General features: G+C 46.0%; 1 protein-coding gene across 1 annotated transcript in view; it reads left to right on the top strand.

The window, feature by feature from the left end:
• The window catches only part of LOC138664836 (uncharacterized), a 120,623-nt gene that overhangs the window by 93,732 nt on the left and 9,520 nt on the right, over positions 1–17,371 (top strand). Inside the window, exons 2-3 of the transcript XR_011318394.1 lie at positions 7,120–7,224; positions 16,005–16,192. The gene's annotated coding sequence lies outside the window, so the exon portion shown is untranslated. The remainder of the gene's footprint in view (positions 1–7,119; positions 7,225–16,004; positions 16,193–17,371) is intronic.

Here is a 17,371-nt window from a genome sequence, read left to right as displayed (position 1 = left end):
GAGTGGTAGTTTAGCCCAGGGGGGGTGGCTTCACCCCCTTGTGGCTACGATCGCTCTGATTGGCTGTTGAAAGTGAAACTGCCAATCAGAGCGATTTGTAATATTTCACCCATTATAACGGGTGAAATATTACAATCCAGCCATGGCCGATGCTGAAATATCATCGGCCATGGCTGGAAATACTAGTGTGCCCCCACCCCACCCCTCCGATCGCCCCCCCACCCCCCCGATCTGGCCGGTACACTGCTCCGGCTCCCCTCCGTCCTGTGCTCCGCTCCCCCCCGTGCTCGTGTCCGCTCCCCCCGTGCTCCAATCACCCCCCCGTGCTCCAATCACCCCCCCTGCAGTCCGATCCCCCCCCCCGTACTCCGTTCCACCCCCCCGTGCTCCATTCCAGCCCCCCCGTGCTCCGTTCCACGCCCCCCGCGCTCCGTTCCACCCCTCCCGCGCTCCGATTCCCCCCCCCCGTGCTCCGATCCCCCCCCCGTGGTCCCACCCCACCCTTACATACTTACCGATCCAGCCGTGGTCCCGTCCGTCTTCTCCCGGGCGCCGCCATCTTCCAAAATGGCGGGCGCATGCGCAGTGCGCCCGCCGAATCTGCCGGCCGGCAGATTCGTTCCAAAGTGCATTTTGATCACTGAGATAGATTATATCTCAGTGATCAAAATAAAAAAAATAATAAATGACCCCCCCCTTTGTCACCCCCATAGATAGGGACAATAAAAAAATAAAGAAATTTTTTTTTTCCACTAATGTTAGATTAGGGTTAGGGTTAGGGGTAGGGTTAGGGTTAAGGTTAGGGCTAGGGGTAGAGTTAGGGGTAGGGGTAGGGTTAGGGGTAGGGTTAGGGGTAGGGCTAGGGTTAGGGGTAGGGTTAGGGTTAGGGCTAGGGTTAGGGTTAGGAATGTGCACACGTATTCTGGTCCTCTGCGGATTTTTCCGCTGCGGATTTGATAAATCCGCAGTGCTAAACCGCTGCGGATTTATGGCGGATTTACCGCGTTTTTTTCTGCGCATTTCACTGCGGTTTTACAATTGCGATTTTCTATTGGAGCAGTTGTAAAACCGCTGCGGAATCCGCACAAAGAAGTGACATGCTGCGGAATGTAAACCGCTGCGTTTCCGTGCAGTTTTTCCGCAGCATGTGCACAGCGATTTTTGTTTCCCATAGGTTTACATTGAACTGTACACTCATGGGAAACTGCTGCGGATCCGCAGCGTTTTCCGCAGCGTGTGCACATACCTTTAGAATTAGGCCATGTGCACACGGTGCGGATTTGGCTGCGGATTCGCAGCAGTGTTCCATCAGGTTTACAGTACCATGTAAACATATGAAAAACCAAATCCGCTGTGCCCATGGTGCGGAAAATACCGCGCGGAAACGCTGCGTTGTATTTTCCGCAGCATGTCAATTCTTTGTGCGGATTCCGCAGCGTTTTACACCTGTTCCTCAATAGGAATCCGCAGGTGAAATCCGCACAAAAAACACTGGAAATCCGCGGAAAATCTGCAGGTAAAACACAGTGCCTTTTACCCGCAGATTTTTCAAAAATGGTGCGGAAATATCTCACACGAATCCGCAACGTGGGCACATAGCCTTAGGGTTAGGGTTGGAATTAGGGTTGTGGTTAGGGTTAGGGGTGTGTTGGGGTTAGTGTTGTGGTTAGGGGTGTGTTGGGGTTAGGGTTGTGATTAGGATTATGGCTACAGTTGGGATTAGGGTTAGGGGTGTGTTGGGGTTAGTGTTGGAGTTAGAATTGAGGGGTTTCCACTGTTTAGGCACATCAGGGGTCTCCAAACGCAACATGGCGCCACCATTGATTCCAGCCAATCTCGTATTCAAAAAGTCAAATGGTGCTCCCTCACTTCCGAGCCCTGACGTGTGCCCAAACAGTGGTTTACCCCCACATATGGGGTACCAGCATACTCAGGACAAACTGCGCAACAATTACTGGGGTCCAATTTCTCCTGTTACCCTTGTGAATCTAAAAAAATGCTTGCTAAAACATAATTTTTGAGGAAAGAAAAATGATTTTTTATTTTCACGGCTCTGCGTTGTAAACGTCTGTGAAGCACTTGGGGGTTCAAAGTGCTCACCACATATCTAGATAAGTTCCTTGGGGGGTCTAGTTTCTAAAATGGGGTCACTTGTGGGGGGTTTCTACTGTTTAGGCACACCAGGGGCTCTGCAAACGCAACGTGACACCCACAGACCATTCCATCAAAGTCTGCATTTCAAAAGTCACTACTTCCCTTCTGAGCCCCGACGTGTGCCCAAACAGTGGTTTACCCCCACATATGGGGTATCAGCGTACTCAGGAGAAACTGGACAACAACTTTTGGGGTCCAATTTCTCCTGTAACCCTTGGGAAAATAAAAAATTCTGGGCTAAATAATTATTTTTGAGGAAAGAAAACGTATTTATTATTTTCACGGCTCTGCATTATAAACTTCTATGAAGCACTTGGGGGTTCAAAGTGCTCACCACACATCTAGATAAGTTCCTTTCAGGGTCTAGTTTCCAAAATGGGGTCACTTGTGGGGGGTTTCTACTGTTTAGGCACATCAGGGGCTCTGCAAACGCAACGTGACGCCCGCAGAGCATTCCATCAAAGTCTGCATTTCAAAACGTCACTACTTCAATTCCAAGCCCCGGCATGTGCCCAAACAGTAGTTTACCCCCACATATGGGGTATCACCGTACTCAGGAGAAACTGGACAACAAATATTGGGGTCAAATTTCTCCTGTTACCCTTGGGAAAATTAAAAAATTCTGGGCTAAATAATTATTTTTGAGGAAAGAAAACGTATTTATTATTTTCACGGCTCTGCATTATAAACTTCTATGAAGCACTTGGGGGTTCAAAGTGCTCACCAAACATCTAGATAAGTTCCTTTGGGGGTCTAGTTTCCAAAATGGGGTCACTTGTGGGGGGTTTCTACTGTTAAGCCACATCAGGGGCTCTGCAAATGCAACGTGACGCCCACAGAGCATTCCATCAAAGTCTGCATTTCAAAACGTCACTACTTCACTTCCGAGCCCCGGCATGTGCCCAAACAGTGATTTACCCCCACATATGGGGTATCAGCGTACTCAGGAGAAACTGGACAACAACTTTTGGGGTCAAATTTCTCCTGTTACCCTTGGGAAAATAAAAAATTGCAGGCTAAAAGATCATTTTTGAGAAAATAATTTTTTTTTTTATTTTCATGGCTCTGCGTTATAAACTTCTGTGAAGCACTTGGGGGTTCAAAGTCCTCACCACATATCTAGATTAGTTCCTTTGGGGGTCTAGTTTCTAAAATGGTGTCATTTCTGGGGGATCTCCAATGTTTAGGCACACAGGGGCTCTCCAAACGTGACATGGTGTCCGCTAATGATTGGAGCTAATTTTCCATTTAAAAAGCCAAATGGCGTGCCATCCCTTCCGAGCCCTGCCGTGCGCCCAAACAGTGGTTTACCCCCACATATGGGGTATCAGCGTACTCAGGACAAACTGGACAACAATATTTGGGGTCCAATTTCTCCTATTATCCTTGGCAAAATAGGAAATTCCAGGCTAAAAAATCATTTTTGAGGAAAGAAAAATTATTTTTTATTTTCATGGCTCTGCGTTATAAACTTCTGTGAAGCACCTGGGGGTTTAAAGTGCTCAATATGCATCTAGATAAGTTCCTTGGGGGGTCTAGTTTCCAAAATGGGGTCACTTGTGGGGGAGCTCCAATGTTTAGGCACACAGGGGCTCTCCAAACGCGACATGGTGTCCGCTAACAATTGGAGCTAATTTTCCATTCAAAAAGTCAAATGGCGCGCCTTCTCTTCCGAGCCCTGCCGAGTGCCCAAACAGTGGTTTACCCCCACATATGAGGTATCGGCGTACTTGGGAGAAATTGCCCAACAAATTTTATGATCCATTTTATCCTACTGCCCATGTGAAAATGAAAAAATTGAGGCGAAAAGAATTTTTTTGTGAAAAAAAATTACTTTTTCATTTTTACAGATCAATTTGTGAAGCACCTGAGGGTTTAAAGTGCTCACTAGGCATCTAAATTAGTTCCTTGGGGGGTCTAGTTTCCAAAATGGGGTCACTTGTGGGGGAGCGCCAATGTTTAGGCACACAGGAGCTATCCAAACGCGACATGGTGTCCGCTAACGATGAAAATAATTTTTCATTCAAAAAGTCAAATGGCGCTCCTTCCCTTCCGAGCCTTACCATGTGCCCAAACAGTGGTTTACCTCCACATGTGAGGTATTGGTGTACTCAGGAGAAATTGCCCAACACATTTTAGGATCCATTTTATCCTGTTGCCCATGTGAAAATGAAAAAATTGAGGCTAAAAGAATTTTTTTGCGAAAAAAAAGTACTTTTTCATCTTTACGGATCAATTTGTGAAGCACCTGGGGGTTCAAAGTGCTCACTATGCATCTAGATAAGTTCCTTGGGGCGTCTAGTTTCCAAAATGGGGTCACTTGTGGGGGAGCTCCAATTTTTAGGCACACGGGGGCTCTCCAAACGTGACATGGTGTCCGCTAAAGAGTGGAGCCAATTTTTGATTCAAAAAGTCAAATGGCGCTCCTTCCCTTCCAAGCCCTGCCGTGCGCCAAAACAGTGGTTTACCCCCACATATGAGGTATCAGCGTACTCAGGACAAATTGGACAACAACTTTCGTGGTTCAGTTTCTCCTTTTACCATTGGGAAAATAAAAAAATTGTTGCTAAAAGATAATTTTTGTGACTAAAAAGTTAAATGTTCATTTTTTCCTTCCATGTTGCTTCTGCTTCTGTGAAGCACCTGAAGGGTTAATAAACTTCTTGAATGTGGTTTTGAGTACCTTGAGGGGTGCAGTTTTTAGAATGGTGTCACTTTTGGGTATTTTCAGCCATATAGACCCCTCAAACTGACTTCAAATGTGAGGTGGTCCCTAAAAAAAATGGTTTTGTAAATTTCGTTGTAAAAATGACAAATCGCTGGTCGAATTTTAACCCTTATAACTTCCTAACAAAAAAAAAATTTGTTTCCAAAATTGTGCTGATGTAAAGTAAACATGTGGGAAATGTTATTTATTAACTATTTTGTGTCACATATCTCTCTGGTTTAACAGAATAAAAATTCAAAATGTGAAAATTGCGAAATTTTCAAAATTTTCGCCAAATTTCCGTGTTTATCACAAATAAATGCAGAATTTATTGACCTAAATTTACCACTAACATGAAGCCCAATATGTCACGAAAAAACAATCTCAGAACCGCTAGGATCCGTTGAAGCGTTCCTGAGTTATTACCTCATAAAGGGACACTGGTCAGAATTGCAAAAAACGGCAAGGTCTTTAAGGTCAAAATAGGCTGGGTCTTGAAGGGGTTATTATGTATATTGCCATCCCTTATTAAACAGTGCCCTCTCTTGTTATGTACAGCTCCGTCCCTTACATATTGGATTACATAGAGCCCTGTTTTTATTACATACTGTCCTGTCTTGTTAGATATATAATGCAATGACCATTGATAGAGTATGGGAAAACTTCTTTTCTACTGGAGGAGCTGATGGACTGGTTTTCTGATCAGATGCTGCCCCATCAGCAGTCCATTTATATTCTAACTAGAGAGGGAGCTATGTAATAAAAGAGGGCACTGTGAATAACAAAAATAACAAGAATACACTATGTAAGAGACAGTGCTGTACATAAAAGCAAAAGAAGCTATATAATAAGGGATGGCATATGTATAACCAGAGAGGAGGGTACGTAATAATGGACGATGTTGTGCATAATAAAAGAGGAAACTATGTAACTAACGACACTATACATAATAAGTGAGTACACTATATTCTAAGGGACTGTGCTATACAAAATAAGTGAATACACTACATATTAAGGAACTGTGCTACACATAATAAGTGAGTACACTATATACTAAGGAACTGTGGTATACATAATAAGTGAGTACACCATATACTAATGGACTGTGCTATACGTAATAAGGCTATAGTCCTGTATCTGTGTGCAGTGTTATGTGCTGTGAGCTCTTTCCAAACCCATTGAGCATGTCCTACTCTGATCCTCAAGATTGAAATCAGAACAGTACATTCTCTGACCTTCACAGATCTCATTCTCAGATCTGTGGTTTTCACGGATATGTGAATGGCCCTTTAAAACTATGAATCCATGTGCCATCTGATAAAAAAAATCTGGAAGCACATGGACATATCACATGAATGCCAGAATGTGGCCTAAGTGATTTTACAGATAGCATTATCACTGCATGCCACACAGTGCAGATACAGAATAATATTTACATCTAAGAACTTACTGCTGACGTCTCGTCTGATTAGAGCCGTTTTCTGCTGTTTATTCTCCATCTGGTCAGACCTTCATGTTGACATCCCCCAGCCACGACTCCTCTTGTCACGATGATCATCACAGCCCTGAAGATTACAAGGTCACATACATTGTATACATTCATGTCTCCCCCTGAGTATAGATATGTACCATTAAATTAGAAAATGATAAGCACCACTCAGCCCCCCATTACCTATAATCTCTGCCACCCAATAATATAAATTATTTAGTCTGTGACTGTCCCCAATTAACTTTAATTCTATGTGCACACGGAAAATATGCAAGGTTTTACAGTACTAGCAAAGGGAATGAGATCCCTTAAGTCTCTTGCACATGTTGCATATTTTTTCCTTGCAGACTTGCAGCAGATTAAAATCTACACAATGTCAATTCTTGCAGCGTATTTCACCAATACTAATGAGTGTGGAAAATATGCAACAAAAGCATGTACTTTACAAAATGTACTTTACTAATTTTCTCCTGCAAATCCTGAACATCCCCATTCATTATAAGTCCTTGATAGCATTATAATGAATTTGTCAGTGATAGAATTGTTGGCATATGCAACAGATAGGACTTATTATAAGTGAAAGGAGGACTTTATACTAACCAGACAGCAGATGGCGATAGTGTGTAAAGTTATATACTTGCTGTAATGTGGGGAGGGAAGCTCTCAGTGGTTGGTTGTTTTCTTACTTTCTGCTTTGCTTTTCTTCATGAATGTGTTGTGTTCAGTGCACGGACTGTGTGACACTGAATTGTATCTCATGTTTATCCAGTATGAAGTAAATACTGTTTACTCAAGATATCTTGCTGATTGAAGCTCTCCTAAGTACAGCGGTGACTGCAAGAAGATGCACTCTGCAACAAGAATATGCTATCAGGTACTGAGCATCCTCCGCCACCCTGACAGTCACTGACAGAGTCTTCTCCCACCTTTCAGTTAATTATACAGAGTCCTATGCACCTTACCCTCTCCTCTCCCCAATAAATGTTAAGTCCCTGATAGCATCACAATAAATTGTGAGATGGAGGAGGACACTATCAGGGACTTGGCACCCTCCTCCACCACCCAATTCATTTTACATCCATAGCTAAGTCCTCTTCCCCCCAGAGGCGTAGCTAGAGCTTTTGCCGCCCGGGCCTGTTCCCGAGTTTGGCGCCCCCCCCTACCCCCGGCTCAATACACGCAAAGGTTACCAAAAATAGTTTTCCTGTTTTGTAGAACTTAAACTGGGCCTAATGGTGTCACCCCCACATGCCAAACCTGTGACTTTTAATTAATTAATATCAGAGAGAACAAATGACCGCCATACACAACACAATCCACTATACCAAGACCAATAATATCACATACAGGAAGAAACACCACCACACCATGATCAGACCACATAGTGACTGAATAATACTATATACAAGGGACAAATACCGCCACACCATGACCAGATCACATATTACCACCACTTGGTGACCAAATAGCACATACAAGGGACAAATACCACAACACCATTTCTAGACCACATATTACCACCACATAGTGACTGAATACTACAATACTGATCAGTAATAAAAAAAAAAAAAACACAATACTATCACCATAAGTGCCAGTATTCACAGGAGATCTGTACTTAGTATGCGGTGTCTGTGTAGAGGTAATACAGAGATCACTGGTGGTATTATACACAGGAGCTCTGTATATAATGTATAGGTAATACAGTGATCACTGGTGACATTGTACACAGGACCGCTGTATATAGTATATAGTGTATAGTGTCAGTGTATAGGTAACACTGACTCACCAGTGACGTCTCTAGATGAAGTCCTTCATCTTTCATCCAGCACAGACCGCCATCATTTCTTCCAGCCAGGACTAGTTTCTGCAGGAAATAACACAGTTATCTCGAGCTCCGCTTGCAGAACACATTACTTAATTTTTAACAACTTCTACATTACACCACATGAAGAAAAAAATGTGATATAGTGTCACTCTACACAGTAACAGGCCTGCCCCCTCATTTAAAACAGTATACTCAAAAAATAAAATAAATACATCACTGCAGTAATAATATCCCTTAATTAGCCCCTATAGTAATAATATTCCCCACCCTGGCCCCTTTTATCTCATTCCTGGCTCCAGCCATATGTTCTCGCATCCTGCCCTCATGAGTATCCATTCTACCCCATATGATCTCCCCATCCTGCCCCATCAGTCTCCATCGTATCCATCCTGCCCCATGATCCAATCCTGCCCCATGTCTCCAATCATGCCCCGTATCTACATTCTGCCCATGCCTCAAGTCCTGCCCCCAGTGTGTCCAGCAATCTGCCCCAGTGTGTCCAACATATTACCCCTAGTGTGTCCAGCATATTACCCCCAGTGTGTCCAGCAACCTGCCACAGTATGTCCAGCATATTGCCCCAGTGTCCAGCAATCTGCCCCAGTGTGTCCAGCATATTACTCCCAGTGTGTCCAGCAATCTGCCCCAGTATGTCCAGCAATCTGCCCCAGTATGTCCAGCATATTACCCCCAGGTTGTCCAGCAATCTGCCCCAGTGTGTCCAGCATATTACCCCCAGTGTGTCCAGCAATCTGCCCCAGTATGTCCAGCACTGCCCCCAGTGTGTCCAGCAATCTGCCCCAGTGTCCAGCATTGCCATAGTGTGTCCAGCATTGCCCCAGTGTGTCCAGTATTGCCCCCAGTGTGTCCAGCATTGCCCCCAGGGTGTCCAGCAATCTGCCCCAGGGTGTCCAGCAATCTGCCCCAGGGTGTCCAGCAATCTGCCCCAGTGTGTCCAGCAATCTGCCCCAGGGTCTACAGCATTGCCTGTTATGGCTGGCAATCAGGCAACACAGCGTGCAGTAATCAGCGCACATACAGAGATCTGGCAATAACCAAAAACAATAGGACGAGCTCTGAGACGTGGAATCTCTGTAGACTGCAGTACCTGATCTATCCTCACACAACTATAAGCAGCAGTGGATTGCGCCTAACAACTACCTATGCAACTCGGCACTGCCTGAGGAGCTGACTAGCCTGAAGATAGAAATACAAGCCTGACTTACCTCAGAGAAATACCCCAAAGGAATAGGCAGCCCCCCACATATAATGACTGTTAGCAAGATGAAAAGACAAACGTAGGAATGAAATAGATTCAGCAAAGTGAGGCCCGATATTCTAGACAGAGCGAGGATAGCAAAGAGAACTATGCAGTCTACAAAAAACCCTAAAACGAAAACCACGCAAAGGGGCAAAAAGACCCACCGTGCCGAACTAACAGCACGGCGGTGCACCCCTCTGCTTCTCAGAGCTTCCAGCAAAAGACAATAGCAAGCTGGACAGAAAAAAACAGAAAACAAACTAGAAGCACTTATCTAGCAGAGCAGCAGGCCCAAGGAAAGATGCAGTAGCTCAGATCCAACACTGGAACATTGACAAGGAGCAAGGAAGACAGACTCAGGTGGAGCTAAATAGCAAGGCAGCCAACGAGCTCACCAAAACACCTGAGGGAGGAAGCCCAGAGACTGCAATACCACTTGTGACCACAGAAGTGAACTCAGCCACAGAATTCACAACAGTACCCCCCCTTGAGGAGGGGTCACCGAACCCTCACCAGAACCCCCAGGCCGACCAGGATGAGCCACATGAAAGGCACGAACAAGATCTGGGGCATGGACATCAGAGGCAAAAACCCAGGAATTATCTTCCTGAGCATAACCCTTCCATTTGACCAGATACTGGAGTTTCCGTCTAGAGACACGAGAATCCAAAATCTTCTCCACAATATACTCCAATTCCCCCTCCACCAAAACAGGGGCAGGAGGCTCCACAGATGGAACCATAGGTGCCACGTATCTCCTCAACAACGACCTATGGAATACATTATGTATGGAAAAGGAGTCTGGGAGGGTCAGACGAAAAGACACCGGATTGAGAATCTCAGAAATCCTATACGGACCAATAAAACGAGGTTTAAATTTAGGAGAGGAAACCTTCATAGGAATATGACGAGAAGATAACCAAACCAAATCCCCAACACGAAGTCGGGGTCCCACACGGCGTCTGCGATTAGCGAAAAGCTGAGCCTTCTCCTGGGACAAGGTCAAATTGTCCACTACCTGAGTCCAGATCTGCTGCAACCTGTCCACCACAGAATCCACACCAGGACAGTCCGAAGACTCAACCTGTCCTGAAGAGAAACGAGGATGGAACCCAGAATTGCAGAAAAATGGAGAGACCAAGGTAGCCGAGCTGGCCCGATTATTAAGGGCGAACTCAGCCAACGGCAAAAATGACACCCAATCATCCTGGTCAGCGGAAACAAAACATCTCAGATATGTTTCCAAGGTCTGATTGGTTCGTTCGGTCTGGCCATTAGTCTGAGGATGGAAGGCCGAGGAGAAAGATAGGTCAATGCCCATCCTACCACAAAAGGCTCGCCAGAACCTCGAGACAAACTGGGAACCTCTGTCAGAAACAATATTCTCAGGAATGCCATGTAAACGAACCACATGCTGGAAGAACAAAGGCACCAAATCAGAGGAGGAAGGCAATTTAACCAAGGGCACCAGATGGACCATTTTAGAAAAGCGATCACAGACCACCCAAATGACCGACATTTTTTGAGAAACGGGAAGGTCAGAAATGAAATCCATCGAAATATGTGTCCAAGGCCTCTTCGGGACCGGCAAGGGCAAAAGCAACCCACTGGCACGTGAACAGCAGGGCTTAGCCCTAGCACAAATTCCACAGGACTGCACAAAAGCACGCACATCCCGTGACAGAGATGGCCACCAGAAGGATCTAGCAACCAACTCCCTGGTACCAAAGATTCCTGGATGACCGGCCAGCACCGAACAATGAAGTTCAGAGATAACTTTACTAGTCCACCTATCAGGGACGAACAGTTTCTCGGCCGGACAACGATCAGGTTTATTAGCCTGAAATTTCTGCAACACTCTCCGCAAATCAGGGGAGATGGCAGACACAATGACTCCTTCCTTGAGGATACTCGCCGGCTCAGATAACCCCGGAGAGTCGGGCACAAAACTCCTAGACAGAGCATCCGCCTTCACATTTTTAGAGCCCGGAAGGTATGAAATCACAAAATCAAAACGAGCAAAAAATAACGACCAACGGGCCTGTCTAGGATTCAAGCGCTTGGCAGACTCGAGATAAGTCAAGTTCTTATGATCAGTCAATACCACCACGCGATGCTTAGCACCCTCAAGCCAATGACGCCACTCCTCGAATGCCCACTTCATGGCCAGCAACTCTCGGTTGCCCACATCATAATTACGCTCAGCAGCAGAAAATTTCCTGGAAAAGAAAGCACATGGTTTGAACACTGAGCAACCAGAACCTCTCTGTGACAAAACCGCCCCTGCACCAATCTCAGAAGCATCAACCTCGACCTGGAACGGAAGAGAAACATCAGGTTGACACAACACAGGGGCACAGCAAAAACGACGCTTCAACTCCTGAAAAGCTTCCACGGCAGCAGAAGACCAATTAACCAAATCAGCACCCTTCTTGGTCAAATCGGTCAATGGTCTGGCAATGCTAGAAAAATTACAGATGAAGCGACGATAAAAATTAGCAAAGCCCAGGAATTTCTGCAGACTTTTTAGAGATGTCGGCTGAGTCCAATCCTGGATGGCCTGAACCTTAACCGGATCCATCTCGATAGTAGAAGGGGAAAAGATGAACCCCAAAAATGAAACTTTCTGCACACCGAAGAGACACTTTGATCCCTTCACGAACAAGGAATTAGCACGCAGTACCTGGAAAACCATTCTGACTTGCTTCACATGAGACTCCCAATCATCTGAGAAGATCAAAATGTCATCCAAGTAAACAATCAAGAATTTATCCAGATACTCACGGAAAATGTCATGCATAAAAGACTGAAAAACAGATGGAGCATTGGCAAGTCCGAATGGCATCACCAGATACTCAAAATGACCCTCGGGCGTATTAAATGCCGTTTTCCATTCATCTCCCTGCCTGATTCTCACCAGATTATACGCACCACGAAGATCAATCTTAGTAAACCAACTAGCCCCCTTAATCCGAGCAAACAAGTCAGAAATCAATGGCAAGGGATACTGAAACTTAACAGTGATCTTATTAAGAAGGCGGTAATCAATACACGGTCTTAGCGAACCATCCTTCTTGGCTACAAAAAAGAACCCTGCTCCCAATGGTGACGACGATGGGCGAATATGTCCCTTCTCCAGGGACTCCTTCACATAACTGCGCATAGCGGTGTGTTCAGGTACGGACAAATTAAATAAACGACCCTTAGGGAATTTACTACCAGGAATCAAATCGATAGCACAATCACAATTCCTATGCGGAGGTAGGGCATCAGACTTGGACTCTTCAAATACATCCTGAAAGTCCGACAAGAACTCTGGGATGTCAGAAGGAATGGATGACGAAATAGACAAAAATGGAACATCACCATGTACTCCCTGACAACCCCAGCTGGTTACCGACATAGAGTTCCAATCCAATACTGGATTATGGGTTTGTAGCCATGGCAACCCCAACACGACCACATCATGCAAATTATGCAGTACCAGAAAGCGAATAACTTCCTGATGTGCAGGAGCCATGCACATGGTCAGCTGGGCCCAGTACTGAGGCTTATTCTTGGCCAAAGGTGTAGCATCAATTCCTCTCAACGGAATAGGACACCGCAAAGGCTCCAAGAAAAATCCACAACGTTTAGCATAATCCAAATCCATCAGATTCAGGGCAGCGCCTGAATCCACAAACGCCATGACAGAATACGATGACAAAGAGCACATTAAGGTAATGGACAAAAGGAATTTGGACTGTACAGTACCAATAACGGCAGAGCTATCGAACCGCCTAGTGCGTTTAGGACAATTAGAAATAGCATGAGTAGAATCACCACAATAGAAACACAGTCTGTTCAGACGTCTGTGTTCTTGCCGTTCTACTTTAGTCATAGTCCTGTCGCACTGCATAGGCTCAGGTTTACTCTCAGGCAGCACCGCCAGATGGTGCACAGATTTACGCTCGCGCAAGCGACGACCGATCCGAATGGCCAAGGACCTAGACTCATTCAAACCAGCAGGCATAGGAAATCCCACCATTACATCCCCAAGAGCCTCAGAGAGACCCCTTCTGAACAAAGCCGCTAGTGCAGATTCATTCCACAGAGTGAGTACTGACCATTTCCTAAATTTCTGACAATATACTTCTACATCATCCTGACCCTGGCATAAAGCCAGCAGATTTTTCTCAGCCTGATCCACTGAATTAGGCTCATCGTAAAGCAATCCGAGCGCCAGGAAAAATGCATCAACATTACTCAATGCAGAATCTCCTGGTGCAAGAGAAAACGCCCAGTCCTGTGGGTCGCCGCGCAAAAAAGAAATAATAATCAAAACCTGTTGAATAGGATTACCAGAAGAATGAGGTTTCAAGGCCCGAAATAGCTTACAATTATTTCTGAAGCTCAGGAACTTAGTTCTGTCACCAAAAAACAAATCAGGAATCGGAATTTTTGGTTCTAGCATCGATTTCTGATCAATAGTATCTTGAATCTTTTGTACATTTACAACGAGATTATCCATTGAGGAGCACAGAGCCTGAATATCCATGTCCACAGCTGTGTCCTGAAGCACTCTAATGTCTAGGGGAAAAAAAAGACTGAAGACAGAGCTAAGAAAAAAAAATGATGTCAGGATTTCTTTTTTCCCTCTATTGGGAATCATTGGTGTGGCTCCTTGTACTGTTATGGCTGGCAATCAGGCAACACAGCGTGCAGTAATCAGCGCACATACAGAGATCTGGCAATAACCAAAAACAATAGGACGAGCTCTGAGACGTGGAATCTCTGTAGACTGCAGTACCTGATCTATCCTCACACAACTATAAGCAGCAGTGGATTGCGCCTAACAACTACCTATGCAACTCGGCACTGCCTGAGGAGCTGACTAGCCTGAAGATAGAAATACAAGCCTGACTTACCTCAGAGAAATACCCCAAAGGAATAGGCAGCCCCCCACATATAATGACTGTTAGCAAGATGAAAAGACAAACGTAGGAATGAAATAGATTCAGCAAAGTGAGGCCCGATATTCTAGACAGAGCGAGGATAGCAAAGAGAACTATGCAGTCTACAAAAAACCCTAAAACGAAAACCACGCAAAGGGGCAAAAAGACCCACCGTGCCGAACTAACAGCACGGCGGTGCACCCCTCTGCTTCTCAGAGCTTCCAGCAAAAGACAATAGCAAGCTGGACAGAAAAAAACAGAAAACAAACTAGAAGCACTTATCTAGCAGAGCAGCAGGCCCAAGGAAAGATGCAGTAGCTCAGATCCAACACTGGAACATTGACAAGGAGCAAGGAAGACAGACTCAGGTGGAGCTAAATAGCAAGGCAGCCAACGAGCTCACCAAAACACCTGAGGGAGGAAGCCCAGAGACTGCAATACCACTTGTGACCACAGAAGTGAACTCAGCCACAGAATTCACAACAATTGCCCTAGTGTGTCCAGCAATCTGCCCCAGTGTGCCCAACAATCTGCCCCAGGGTCTCCAGCATTGCCCCAATGTGTCCAGCAATCTGCCCCAGTGTCCAGCATTGCCCCAGCGTGTCCAGCAATCTGCCCCAGTGTCCAGAAATCTGCCCCAGGGTCTCCAGCATTGCCCCAGTATGTCCAGAAATCTGCCCCAGTGTGTCCAGAAATCTGCCCCAGTGTGTCCAAAAATCTGCCCCAGGGTCTCCAGCAGTGCCCCCAGACAGACAGAGTCAGACATAAAGAAAAAAAAAAAAAGTAAAATCCTCACCTCTCCCGTTCCCAGAGCAGGTCCGGTGCACTCAGCGTCTCTCCGGCTCTGCAACGCTCAGGACAGAGGCTGAGCGCGCAGTGATGACGTCATCGCACCCTCTGCCCTGAGACGTCGCAGAGTCAGAGGGCGCTGAAGACGCTGCAGCTACCGCGCAACCGCAGGAACCAGGAGAGGTGAGTATTAGCGCTGGCACCGGGGGGGGGGGGGGCGCCGCCCGAAGATTTAAAGGGCCCATGTCTTTTTTTTTTTCTTCCTCCTGCAGCGCCGGCCTGGGCCCGGTGACCCTCCCCCCGCATTGTGCCGCCCGGGGCTGCCCGCCCCCCCCGCACCGCCCTTCCTATGCCACTGCTTCCCCCTCCCCTCGTCATAACTCCATTATAAATCCCCCTTACTCCCATCCCAATCCCCCACATCCCTCATTGACCTCCCCTAGCATCCCATCATTGTCCTCTCCCCCACCTCCTTAATTTTCCTCTCCACCACTCTCATAATTGCCTTCTCTTCCACATCCATCATTGCCTTTTCCTTCACCTCCAATATTGCCCTCTCCATCACCCCCAACATTGCCCTCTCCACAATCTCCATCATTGGCCTCTTCTCCACCTCCATCAATTGCCTTCTCACCCACCTCCATCATTGCCCTCTCCCCCACCTCCATCATTGCCCTCTCCACAATCTACATCATTGCCCCCTCCACCACCTTCATTATTGCTCTCTCCCCCACCACGCCAATGTATTGTTTAAAAACCAGCAACACTCTCCTCTCTAAATGTTCCCCTGCAGTCGCAGCATCATCGTTGCCGGCAGCTCTCTCTCTCTCTCTCTGCCACAGGCGCACGCTGAATGCTGATTTCATCCAGCCGAATGGCTGTGTCAGACAGAAAGCATGGGCAAGAACAAAAGGACGGATCCCTGCAGCTCTGTTCCGCTGGCATTCTCTCTCTTCTCTCACTGCTGACGAAGCCGACGCAAAACGCACGTTGGGTCTGCGGCGGCGACCCCTGTGTACCTGCTGAATGGGTAAGAGCTGTTGAACCGGTTTTAGTATGATATATGCCGTTCGGGTGAGCGGTACCCCACTGTGGGATTGATAGAATCTGATTCTTAGTTACCCGGTTTGAATGGCATCATTACCTCAAACATGCACTAGTAGCACTTTAGGTTGAAATAGTATCAGTGATTCATAGGGGCTGCCGCTGCTCTGACTTTTTCAGTACTAGCCGTAGTTTTCCTTGCTGTCTATATTTGTGATGACTAACTGTTTCTAAATGTTGTTGATTATTGTTCTATGAATAAAAACGTGTATTTTTACCTTTTCAATATGGGACTTATACTCCATGTGTTTTTCTCCGGTTTTTCTCATTCTCTCCTGTAGGCAGTGGAGCTGCAGGGATCGCTCCCTGCCCTCCGCACATGAGGGCAATCTGGCCATGGGCCCCCTGGGGCTGGAGAAACAGGCCGGATTACCCTCATTATTAGGTGCTCTGCTGGGGCCTCCCTCCACCTCTGGGCCCCAATGTAGCTGCACCAGTTGCACCGGCGGTATGTCCACCCCTGGTGTAAAGGAAACTTGTTAGGTGATACATGCTGCCCAAACCGGCTGGATCAGTTAAGTAATATGCACTCAATGTGCTTGTAGGGAAAGCTTTATTTTGAATTCAGATTTGATTTCCATTTACATGAACAGTGGTAGCCAACGTTTTGGTTTGTTGTAGAGCAGTGTGCTCTAGTTCTGATCACACAGGGATCACATTATAGTGGAGTGCACTCCAGCTCTGATCACAAAGGTATCACATCATAGGGGAGTGTGCTCCATCCCTGATCACACAGGGATCACATTATAGAGGAGTGCGCTCCAGTTCTGAACACACAGCAAAAAATGCAAATCCTTTTTTCTAATCTCATACGATACCCTTGAGGACCCCATGTATGGGTAGATGACCAATGGCCAGTGAGATATCTGCTTACTTTTGCAACAAGAGTTTAATGCTTTTATTTTCTAGAAGATATTTAGCTAATCAGTTCTTTGGGAAATTTTGCAAAATGTTGGAAAATCCATATAAAGCACTAAGAAACACCAATTACCATACCCATGAAAACATTAAAAAAATGGGGATCACATTATAATGATAATGTGATCCAATTATAATCCATCCAATGGGTTTAATTCAACTCTCTCTTTCCATTGGCATAACGTTA

Source organism: Ranitomeya imitator, chromosome 2, assembly GCF_032444005.1.
Source record: "Ranitomeya imitator isolate aRanImi1 chromosome 2, aRanImi1.pri, whole genome shotgun sequence".
Classification (NCBI taxonomy): Eukaryota; Metazoa; Chordata; class Amphibia; order Anura; family Dendrobatidae; genus Ranitomeya; species Ranitomeya imitator.
Note: the sequence above shows the minus strand (reverse complement) of the source record. Positions and strands in the feature narration are given on the sequence as shown.